Here is a 7,365-nt window from a genome sequence, read left to right on the forward strand (position 1 = left end):
TCGCCAACCGTGCCAGTAAGCATGGCGTCTCACCTTATCCAACGTTTTAGTCTTTCCCAAATGAGCCGAGAAAATATCAGCGTGACAATAGTGCAAAACGGTCTCGATAAACGGTAATGGAACGACCGGAACGGTCACGGTCCGAGCAGGACCGGCACGAACCCCCAAATGCACACGGCGCATGAGGACCTCGTTCTTCATCAAATGATGCGGAGACATCTTCAGGACTGTCACTCTTAGTTGCGGATCCAGAGCAAGAGCACCGTCTTTCAGAAACGCCTTCATAGCACGCATCCACGGTACTCGTTCCTGTTCCTCCATGAACTTACCATAGTCCAACCCAAAGACATCGACAGCAGACGGTAGTGTAGATGGAGCACCCGCTTGCAGTTCTTCTTCCTGCTCTTCCTGGGTGAGTTCCCCACTAGAGACAACACCGTCTGTTGTCTCCCCGACTGGAACTGAACCGTCCGTCTCGTTCCAGTTCTCGGTCTGCTCCACAAGGATCGTTCCATTCTTGTCCGGAGGATCGTTCCGATCCTCGTTCAAGAGATCCTTCATCGAAATGGCACTAATAATCCCCTTGTCAGGACGATGATGAAGTCTCGATAGGCCATCCGCATGACCCATTGACGTCCCAGGTTTGTGATACACTTTAAACCTCAGCTGCGATAGTTCCGCGGCCCATCGTGCCAATTTAGCATTGGACGTCCTCGTGCTGTCACTAAAGATCCACGTGAGGGCTTGATGATCCGTAAACAAGTCGAATTCACCGTGATCAAGATAACACTTGAACTTCCGAGTTGCCCAAACAATTCCCCAGCATTCGATTTCCGTCGTTCCACTAGTCTTGTTGACCCAGTTCCGCTGTGAACCTACCAACATCTTGCTAGCGTAAGCCACCGCTCGGTCACGTTTGTCAACTTCTTGCATCAGGCAAGCACCCACGGCCAAATGAGACGAATCAACGTAGAGCTTAAACCGTTTCTTGAAGTTAGGATATACCAGTATCGGAGGCTTCACCAAGGCCCGTTTCAGTTGACGGAACGCCACTTCACAATCATCGTTCCATTTGAAGTCAACTTCCTTCTGCTTCAGTCGTTCCAAAGGAGCGGCAATAGCAGCGAACCCAGGTATGTACCGTCTAAAGTAACTGGTTAGTCCAAGGAAGGCACGGACCGTATGAAGATCATGGGGTCTCTCGATGTTCATCACAGCCTTTGCCTTTTCCGGGTTCGGCAAGATTCCGGTAGGTGTCACGATGTGACCCAAGAACGCTACTTGGTCACGTCCCCAGTGACACTTCTTCATCTTCAGCTTAAACCCAGCCTCACGGAATCGTTCCAAAACCTGTCTCACCCGGATTAGATGAGTAGGAAAGTCATCACTAAACACCACGCAATCATCCAAGTAAACAAGGCACGTCCTCCACTTCAGATCGACCAGCACGTTCTCCATTAGACGTTCGAAAGCAGGAACGGCGTTACACAACCCAAAAGGCATAACAAGCCATTCGTAGAGTCCAAATTTACTCGTGAAAGCAGTCTTGTCGATACTGTCACGTTCCATTGGAACGTTCCAATATCCTGACGCGAAGTCCATAGTAGAGAATAGCTTAGCGTCCCCAAGGACATCCAAAATGTCGTCAATTAAAGGCATAGGGTAGCTATCCTTTATCGTGACAGCATTCAACTTCCGGTAATCGATGCAGAAACGGATTCCGCCGTCCGGTTTCCGAATCATTAGCACGGGACTAGCCCATGGGCTATTCGACGGTCGAATCAAGCCAAGTTCCAGGTATTCTTGAATCTCGGCCTCCATGACATCTCCTTCAGCCTTCGAGACTCGATACGAAGGTTGCTTTATGGGCGTACTCGTTCCAGTATCGATGCTGAACTTCAGAAGGTCCGTTCGTCCCGGTTTCTTGGACGTCTCGACGAATAAATCCTTCATATCCTTCAACATTTCCACGAAAAGTCTCTTTTGTTCAGCTCCAAGTGACGAATCATGGAAGTCCACTTTCAAATCATCGTCCTCATCGTTCTGCATAGCGGCAGCCATCTCTGCTTCGACGGTTCCTTCTTCAGTATTCTCGTTCCTTTCGGTAGCACTTATCACGGCACTAACTTCATCCGTCGTTCCACTTTGAACATTTACACCAAAAGCCGATTTTGGAACGAGGGTCACCGCAGCCACATACGCACCCGATGGGATTTCAACTTCTTCGGTAGACGCATTGCAGACTTCCACTAAGACAGTTCCATTCATCACCGTACACAAGGTTCTGACAACTCGTAAGTTCTCGTCCGTTCCAGGAACGCCTTCGACCAAAACTGTGGAACGATCTTTCATCGTTCCCTGAACTTTAGACTTGACTAGAGCTAAATGACCCGGCTTCAATTGCACAGTCGAGGTCACCGTGGCGGCATAAGTCTCTTCTACTCTCGTGACGCCCAGCGGGATTACATCTCCAGTTCCCTTCAGAGTCATCGATTGATCCTCGAGATCGATAACGGCACGGAACGAGCGTAACGAGTCCGTTCCCAAAATGGCATCTACGAACAAGTGGTCGACCACTACGAACGGAAGCGTCATTTCTATCGTTCCAAGTGTCACAGGAAGGTTAATCACACCGCGTACGCGGATCGCATGCCCCGAAACACTATCCAAGCTTCCGCTATAGGGTTTGAGAGGTTCCGACGCCCTGCCGAGTCGTACCAGCACGCGCTGATTCACGAGACTCGCAATGGCCCCAGTATCCGCTAACATTTCCGACGGACAACAATCGATGTAGCCACCGGTCACAGCCTTCACGCCTCCAACACTGCAGATGACACGTTTCCCGGCCGGCACGACATCCGCTTCATCTTGAGGAGCGTCACCTTCACTCACAGCTCGCAGTCCAGGCGATCTCTGTGGCTTCGGAGCTCTTCGCGCATTGATCGAATAGACGTCCGGCAGTTCTCCGGCTATTTTCAGCCTCTCATCTTCCGACGATTCGATTGGAAGCTCAAACGTCACCTTTTTCTGTCGTTTTAGAGCAACGGCTGTTGCGATGGGTCCTTCTATTTTAGAAGCCCTTTCCTCCCTGTCGCGTATCCTGTCACGTATAGATGAGGTTTCGTTCCAGAAATATTCTCGTCCCCAATCCATCGTCCGATGTTGAAGCGAGCGACTCATCGTTCCCCCAATGCTTTCCAAGTAGTCACGAAGATAATGGACGTCCAAGATGTCCCTGTTAGACTTGTCACGAAACGGAGGAGCTTCACTCTTCGCGTCGTTACGTCCCATCGAACCAGTTTCTTTCACGGGACAATTCTTCTCCTCGTTCCACTCCTGCTTGAGAAGCTCGTACACCCACTTGCGAATTTCGGAACGCCACCTAAATGGCTGCGGCGTTCCCACAGAGTGTTCAGCAGCCTTAACCTTAGTTCTCTCTAGGTCGACGCACACGTTCTGCACGAACTCGCGCTCTTCATCTTCTTCCTCCGACTTCACCTCTTCGCTCTCACTTTTCGTCACGGAACTTACAGGCAAAGTCGGTTTCTTCGTTCCATCGACTTCCTTGAAGTCCCTATTGGCACGCTTCGCCTCCGACGAATTCTTCAGCGTATTCTCGTACCAATCCAACCAGTATTCAGGCGTCCTCATCTCTCCTGAAGAGACTTCCTTCGTGCGTTCCAGCACTTCTTCCGATATTCCTAGCTGTACACTCATTTCCGCAAGTGACGGCTTCTCCTGTTTCTCAGCGTTCCGTTTCACTCGTGACAGAATCTTCTCGTCGTCCAAGGGAAACAGTCGCTCTTCCAATTCCTTGTCGTACTCCTCGGGTTCACTCTCCACTACCGGATCGTCACCGCGTTCGAGCATATCCAGCTCCTCGTCGGTAAACAAACGATCATATTGACTGGTAGAGTCCATCTCCTTCGTACGTTCCGAATCATTATCAGCTGTGGGAACGCCCGCCTCTTCCTGGGTTGCGTTCACCAATCCGATTACAGCTGCAAACTGATTTGCCCTGACGCTAACCGCGTCCTCCGTGTCCGATTCGAGTGCCTGTTCATACCGCATAGAACTGTTGGACGGCACTTCAGCCTCCGTTCTCCTATTGCACTCCTCCTTGGTCTTCGACGCATCCTCGGAACGTTCCGTTGTCCCTTGATCGACGTCCTGTAACCAATTGAAACGATCCTTCGTTCCACTTTCCCAATCCAGCGTTACGGTGGAGCTTTCCGTTGCTCCTCCCGCGCACACAGTTCCACTTTCAGATTTCTCCTTAGAAACCTCTACCTTCTCATCTTGCCTTGAATCAGTCCGTTCCGTTGGACTGATCCTTCCAATCCCAATATCCGCATTTTCAGTCGTCACGCTCGCAACGGGAACGTCACGAGCGCTTACTCTTCTAGTCACACCAGCCCCAGGAGCCCTCTCAGGTTCACCAGTTCCACTTAATCGTGAACCTTCATCTCCCTTTGTGTCGCCAACCTGGCAAGAGGAAAGAGCGACACTTCTTTCCCCTTCCTCCTGCCCCCTTCATGGTCGGGACGTTCCAGTTGGTGTAGACGTTCCAGACGAGGTAGACGTCTCAGTCACGACAGTGCTCCTCGAGAGGCTACGCAGTTTCTCGACTTCTGGACAGTTTGTCACGCTATGACCCGGTTGTCGACAGAAGACGCACTCCTGAGTACGACGATCTCCATATCGACCTCCACTCGCCCTCCTGGGCAAGTTACACTCCATAGAGTAGTGACCAAACTTGTGACAGCGATTACAATAGCCTCTCGCACGAGGGCACGTCTCACGACTGCATCCCTTACGCTCGCAACGACCACACACGACTTCACCTTCCGCTGTGCGAGTGTCAGGACCCATACGAATGTTCGGCGGTCCAATTTCGGCCCCAGTGCTCTCGTTTGGAACGCTAGCCGGTTTTGGAACGGTCGGAGCCACCGCACTTATATGCCCATGGCTCGTTCCAGAACTCTTCAGCACGTTCCGATTCAGTTGTTGCAACTCTTGTAGCACTTGTATGTCAGTCGCGGGTGCATTCTTCGTACTCGATTGCTTCGCTCCTTCCTCAGGAAATTCGTCGTCCTCTTCAACAGGCAAGTGAAGATTCTTGAACAACAGGATGCGACAGGCTTGCTCAATGGACCCGATCATGTTACCGTTCAACACCGCTCGCATCTGCTTGTTCCTTATTCCTTCAAGGAAGAACTCGTACCTCATACGAGGGTCAGGCATGTTAAAAGCGTCACATATCGTCGAAAGTCGATCTCCCCACTCTTCTGCAGACTCGCCACGTTTCCTCGCGGCCGTTTTAAGACGGGCCCACGATTGAGTTGGAGTCAAGCAGATGAGCCGGTTGTGAAATCTGGAACGAAGGAGCTCGAAGCTGTCGATCCTCGAATTGTACCACCATTCTTGACCCTTTTTGCCCTTCACGCATTGTTCAAAAGCAGTCAAGCGCATTTGATCGTCCATGCCCACCGTGCACTTCTCAAACGAGCGCCAGAACGCCGCAGCACGCTCACTCGTGGCCGTGTCCGAATAAAATGGAACGATCACTTTGACAGCGTTCCTCAATTCGTTCGGAATTCCAACAACAGGAACGTGACCTCGGGAGTAGTCTCGTGACTCGCGTTCTGCGTAACGATCAGCGGGTTTATCTGGATGAGAAGTCGCAGTCCTCGGATAGCGTTCCGGATTGAGCCCAACGTTCCCATGAAGACCCAGATTCTCACTGTAATTCGGGAGCGATCTCACATTCGCTGGCTTCGTTCCCCAATTTGGAACTCCCTCCGACCTCATTTCTGCAGACACAGAAGGTGTAGTCACAGGCGTAGGTGGGTACATAGGAGGCATCTCAATCGGATCCCAACCAGGCGGCAACATCGGAGCAAACGGATTTCGGAACGAGTTGGTTCGGGACGTTCCATACGTTCCTCCCCCATCGTTCGTTCTAGGCGTAGGAGCGGACACGTTATCGTACGCGTAGACAGGAGACATAGGTCTGCTCGTCCTAGGCGCAGTGGGTGACTGGTACACAGCCCTACCACCTCCAGGACTACGCATTTCACTCCTCGGCGACTCTAGCAGTCGATCCATCTCGGCGCTCGAGTACACCGGCGGCGTATTCGCCATTCTTGGTTCTTGATCCGCCAGCGGAATGCGTGGCGTTCCCACTGACCCACTCGACGCCGCAATCTGTTGCATCGCCTGACCGATGGTGTTGACTATCAAAGCTTGTAGTGCCGGGTCTACAGTGGTCGTTCCACCACTCACAGACTTCGTTCCGTCACTAGCGGAAGCCGTTCCAGCACTAGTAGGAGTCGTTCCACGACTAGCAGGCGCCGTTCCGTAGCTTGCAGACGTCGTCCCACGACTTGCCGTAGGAGTATAAGCTCGCGAAGTCGCCCTCGGCGCACCGTAACGTTCCACGTCGCTCTGCTGCTCAGCGCGAGAATTAGCCGTACTCCGAACGTTCGACCATGACGCAGGAGCGTCGTTCCCATATCCTCTACGAGGATCCTCCCCACGCGAATACTCAGTCGACGCGGCAGGGGTCGCCTCGCGACTCGTTTCTTCCACGGGATCCAGAGACGGTCGTGACTGATCCAGCGAGAGCGATACCCCTCGTCTCGTTCCAGAACTCGTCGTGTCGGTCTCACGCGTCTCCCTAGCCCGGGCCTGCTCCTCTCTAGGAGTTGGTCGATCAGCTAGAGTCCTAAAGAACTCTTGAAAGCTAGCCCTGCCCTGAGGCGTTCCCAGCATCGTCACGAACATCCTTCGATTCTCCTCAGCTCGAGGTGACGTGCCAAACAGGCCCTCGTCTTCATCCAGGTCGACTCGTTCCTCGTGACCTCCGGCAGCTCGTTCCGCCTGACCTTCAGCCGCTTCCCCTGTCTCACCTTGAGTCCTTGGCTCAGCTTCGTCGCCTTCACCTTCCGTGGCCGGAGCGTCAGCTACTGGCTCCTCATCTGCTTCAGCCAGGATCCGCGCGAGACGAAGCTCCTCATCCTCGATAGGATCGTTCCAATTTTGGAAGCTCATACCGTTCCAGCTTCCCTTTTCCTTCGCCTTAGTGCTTCGGTACTAAGGATCTCCAAGCGGCTCTCTCCGCTTTTACGTTCCTACGCAACTTGGCTAGAAGATACCCTGCTTCTCCACCAAATTGTCGCGGTCTCCTTCTCTCGTCGGGGTCGTGTATCTTATGTAAGCCGGCGACGTAGGAACTTATACGTAAAAGTAAAGCAAATGTATTAACTTGTTTCTTGTTTCTGTTTCTTGAGCACTTCTGTTGAAAGAAGGAAAATCACGACTCAGAGCTTCCCTACCTGCTCTCCTACCTCCGAAGGTATCTCC

The sequence above is a fragment of the Phytophthora infestans genome, genomic scaffold (genome assembly GCF_000142945.1).
Source record: "Phytophthora infestans T30-4 supercont1.2 genomic scaffold, whole genome shotgun sequence".
In the NCBI taxonomy this organism is placed as follows: domain Eukaryota; phylum Oomycota; class Peronosporomycetes; order Peronosporales; family Peronosporaceae; genus Phytophthora; species Phytophthora infestans.